Below are 5,000 nucleotides of genomic sequence, written 5' to 3'. Positions count from 1 at the left end.
GTATTCAGGCGGGCTTGCCTGCTTTAAGCACTCTAATTTGTTCAAAGTAAACGTGCCGGCCCACCGAGACACTCAATAAAGAGCACCCTGGTAGGATTTCAACGGGGTCCGCCTCGGGACGCACGAGCACGCACGGGGCGGTCGCACGCCTTCGGCTCGCCCCACCGGCAGGACGTCCCACGATACATGCCAGTTAAACACCGACGGGCGGTGAACCAACAGCGTGGGACACAAATCCAACTACGAGCTTTTTAACCGCAACAACTTTAATATACGCTATTGGAGCTGGAATTACCGCGGCTGCTGGCACCAGACTTGCCCTCCAATAGATACTCGTTAAAGGATTTAAAGTGTACTCATTCCGATTACGGGGCCTCGGATGAGTCCCGTATCGTTATTTTTCGTCACTACCTCCCCGTGCCGGGAGTGGGTAATTTGCGCGCCTGCTGCCTTCCTTGGATGTGGTAGCCGTTTCTCAGGCTCCCTCTCCGGAATCGAACCCTGATTCCCCGTTACCCGTTACAACCATGGTAGGCGCAGAACCTACCATCGACAGTTGATAAGGCAGACATTTGAAAGATGCGTCGCCGGTACGAGGACCGTGCGATCAGCCCAAAGTTATTCAGAGTCACCAAGGCAAACGGACCGGACGAGCCGACCGATTGGTTTTGATCTAATAAAAGCGTCCCTTCCATCTCTGGTCGGGACTCTGTTTGCATGTATTAGCTCTAGAATTACCACAGTTATCCAAGTAACGTGGGTACGATCTAAGGAACCATAACTGATTTAATGAGCCATTCGCGGTTTCACCTTAATGCGGCTTGTACTGAGACATGCATGGCTTAATCTTTGAGACAAGCATATGACTACTGGCAGGATCAACCAGGGAGCTGCGTCAACTAGAGCTGAGCAGCCGGCCGCCCGGGAGTGTGTCCCGGGGGCCCGCGCGAACACGCAAGCGTCCGCTCAATCATTCTGCAAACAGGAGGAGGCTGAGCTCCCCTGCACAATACACCTCGAAACCCTCTCAGGTCCCGGCGGCGCGCAGCGCCGTCCCAAGTACTTGGTCGGGTTCGAGAGAGGCGCAATCGCCCGGAGTTAGGCGAGTAGACGCTTTCGGTGCGACCACCCGTGCTCCCAACTGAGCTTGCCGCTGCCGACAGAGGCCCGGGAGCGTGCTGTCGTGGCATTGCCGGCGGGAGACAACACGCGCCACCTACGGTGACCGGCAGCTCCAACGCCAGCGCCACAGAAGGACAAAAGCCCCACTTGGGTGCCGAAGCGAACTCTCCCAGCACAGCGCACGCGCCAACACATCCGCACAGCTGCGATACAAACCACCAGCGAGAACCGCTGGGGCGACCGAGCAGCAGACGGCGTCGCGGCGCCGAGCGCCGGGCGGCAGCGCATCCTCAACGCACACAGTCCTCAATCGGACCAGCACACTGAAGATGTCCACCGCGCTTCGCACCGGGCCCGCGAGGACCTACTTTGGCCGCACGGCGCCGCGCGCAGGGTGCGCCGGCGCGCAGCTGCGACGCCTGCCGCGTCCGTCGGCCGGCGCGCCTGCCACTGGCCGCCCCCACCAGCCGGCTGTAGCGCGTGCGCCCACGCACCGCGCGGCCAGCACGCCGGGAGGCGCCCCCTCACCGGCCGGGGACGGTCCCACCCAGCCACCGCCGCGTATCGCTTCACACCCAGATGCCGTTCAGTTTCGTCGGCATGGTGGGTATCGCTGGAACAACCGGTTAGTACCTCAACCTATCGTCGCCATCACCGATTCACCCCTAGCGAGAACAACCGCACCACAACAGGTTACCATTTGTTCATTTGCGTAACTTCACCAGAAAACGCAGGCGTCCATCGCCATTTGCAACTTCCACGATTATTGCATGCCTGTGTCAGGTGTCACGCCACACTACGTCTGCCCACATACACGCAACAAAATGTGCACGCCTAGACAATACGTGGAAGGTGGCCCCCGTACGTATGCGATGTCCATTGCTCGAACGACTGTCAACCGGCCTCTGTAGCATGTCGCAGATATGGAACGCGGTGCACCATGCCATCACGGTGTGTGAGGAGAGACGACTAGGTCCGAATACATCAACAGACAGCTCATGCTGATCGCCATCCACGGCGTCCGTTCCTCCCACACGTCTCTATGGCGTACCACACTGCAATCCAGCTCTCATAGGGAGACGACACGTAGCTGCGTGCACAATATTTGCACTGTATGGTCCGCCGTTTTTGGGCGCAGTCGTTGTACGGTCACACATGTGCCACGATGTATCATTCAGTACATAAGGACGAATGTGCAGTACAGATTGTGGTTTACGCGTACGACATTAGCGGACAGTTGACACAGGCCGCACCACAACGTAGCCTGAGTACGTCGCATGCGGAGGGCATTGAACATGCAAAGTTCTCACCAACCAGCTTGCGAAGGCAGGGGGCAAGGTGGGGACGTGGGGAGGGGCGGCATGTACGTCCTGCTGCCATCCACATTACAGTGTACAGCAGGAGCATGTGGAAAGTGAGCAAGACTTGCAAGGTGTTTAACATGAAGCGATACACAGGGGAGCGGGGAGTGCGAGTAGCGAACTATATTGCGAGGGTTGCGGGTGGGCAACACTACACTAATTGAACGAGTCGTATAACAATTACAGAGCAGGTTTAGGCGACAACGTGGGTTACGTTAGGCGACAACGTGGGTTAGGTTAAGGCACGACGTGGGTTAGGTTAAGGCACGACATGGGTTAGGTTAAGGCACAACATGGGTTAGGTTAAGGCACAACATGGGTTAGGTTAAGGCACAACATGGGTTAGGTTAAGGCACAACATGGGTTAGGTTAAGGCACAACATGGGTTAGGTTAAGGCACAACATGGGTTAGGTTAAGGCACAACATGGGTTAGGTTAAGGCACAACATGGGTTAGGTTAAGGCACAACATGGGTTAGGTTAAGGCACAACATGGGTTAGGTTAAGGCACAACATGGGTTAGGTTAAGGCACAACATGGGTTAGGTTAAGGCACAACATGGGTTAGGTTAAGGCACAACATAGGTTAGGTTAAGGCACAACATAGGTTAGGTTAAGGCACAACATAGGTTAGGTTAAGGCACAACATGGGTTAGGTTAAGGCACAACATGGGTTAGGTTAAGGCACAACATGGGTTAGGTTAAGGCACAACATGGGTTAGGTTAAGGCACAACATGGGTTAGGTTAAGGCACAACATGGGTTAGGTTAAGGCACAACATGGGTTAGGTTAAGGCACAACATGGGTTAGGTTAAGGCACAACATGGGTTAGGTTAAGGCACAACATGGGTTAGGTTAAGGCACAACATGGGTTAGGTTAAGGCACAACATGGGTTAGGTTAAGGCACAACATGGGTTAGGTTAAGGCACAACATGGGTTAGGTTAAGGCACAACATGGGTTAGGTTAAGGCACAACATGGGTTAGGTTAAGGCACAACATGGGTTAGGTTAAGGCACAACATGGGTTAGGTTAAGGCACAACATGGGTTAGGTTAAGGCACAACATGGGTTAGGTTAAGGCACAACATAGGTTAGGTTAAGGCACAACATAGGTTAGGTTAAGGCACAACATAGGTTAGGTTAAGGCACAACATAGGTTAGGTTAAGGCACAACATAGGTTAGGTTAAGGCACAACATAGGTTAGGTTAAGGCACAACATAGGTTAGGTTAAGGCACAACATAGGTTAGGTTAAGGTACAACATAGGTTAGGTTAAGGTACAACATAGGTTAGGTTAAGGTACAACATAGGTTAGGTTAAGGTACAACATAGGTTAGGTTAGGTTAGGTTACACGTTGTTGTAAGGAAAGGTGTAGGGGGGGGGCGGGGGCGGCAGGTTCGTTGATAGTGATTATAGTAAGTGAATGCTTGTGACATGATCAGATTTGTCACGTCAGGATGCACCTTTGGCTTATTAGAGGCGGCGCTCCAATTCTATGCTTGTGTCAGACCTGTGTCTTTGACTCATGTCATTGTTTGTGCGCTGTGACAGGAGGTACTATTGTGATGTTGGGTGCACCGTTGTATAGGACATGTGTGGGTGTTGGTGCCTGATCTGCGCAATGGTGGATGTCGAAAGGGTGGGATATTGTATTTTCCGCATGGACCTCCTGGTCTGGTTGTGATAGTGTGGATTGTGTAATGTGGCGGAGAGGATGCACTGGATGTTGTTCCATGCTGGTGCTTACATATTGTATGTGCGCCCGTTAGAAGCAGAGAGTGGTGCGTGATCAGAGTGGCTGGCTGACGTGTGGTTCCCATTGTGGGCAGACTCTTTCAGCATGTATACGGACAGTTGTATATATATTCTGTAGTTTGATGGCTCTGCATTGATTACTAATCAGCGCCGTGTGTACGGGTAATCTGGTTCCAGTCCAAAATGTTCCATCTGTGTACATTAGTGACAAAGACTCCCCTCATGCAGTGGGGCTCGGTCTGTTATAACTCTTCCGCGTAATATATTTGCCCCACGTTTTTGCGACTGCGAGTGCGAGTGCAACGCGCATGGGGACCGACATGCTGATGGCTCGGTATCGGACGCCGTACAGTGAGCAACGCGATCGCGTCTCTCGCTCGTAAGTGGTACAGGTCGCGGCTCATGTATAGGGACAGCGGGAATGTCGCATATTGGCAATAACTCTTCATGAAACGCACGTTATAGGGGTGGATTGCACTTTACGAGTGCGGGAAACGTCCGCCGTTCATCCGCTGGAGGTGCGCGTTTGGCGGTTGGGGTGGTGCACGAACGGGTGCGGGTGGAGTCATTGCCGGTCCACGGCTTCGTGCGGCAGAGCCACTGGAGATTGGGTGCTATGGTCGACAGAGGCTGCAGGCTTTGTGGGTGGCGTCGAAAGGCGGGCACTGTGGCGCCATCGCTGTCTTAATCGGCTTGGCGTCGCATAGATGGCGGTATCGTCGTTGGAGGAGGTCATGTTGCGGGAGACCTACAGATGGCGGT

The 5,000-nt window shown here is 53.7% G+C and overlaps 1 non-coding gene across 1 annotated transcript in view; it reads right to left on the bottom strand.

The window, feature by feature from the left end:
* Positions 1 to 889, bottom strand: part of LOC124774503 — a 1,909-nt gene extending 1,020 nt beyond the window's left edge. Inside the window, exon 1 of the ribosomal RNA XR_007015325.1 lies at positions 1 to 889. This exon is cut by the window's left edge and continues 1,020 nt beyond it. This is a non-coding gene — a ribosomal RNA (small subunit ribosomal RNA).
* Positions 890 to 5,000: the final 4,111 nt, after the last annotated feature.

Source organism: Schistocerca piceifrons, unplaced genomic scaffold (assembly GCF_021461385.2).
Source record: "Schistocerca piceifrons isolate TAMUIC-IGC-003096 unplaced genomic scaffold, iqSchPice1.1 HiC_scaffold_964, whole genome shotgun sequence".
In the NCBI taxonomy this organism is placed as follows: Eukaryota; Metazoa; Arthropoda; class Insecta; order Orthoptera; family Acrididae; genus Schistocerca; species Schistocerca piceifrons.
This window is presented reverse-complemented; position numbering and strand designations above follow the sequence as displayed.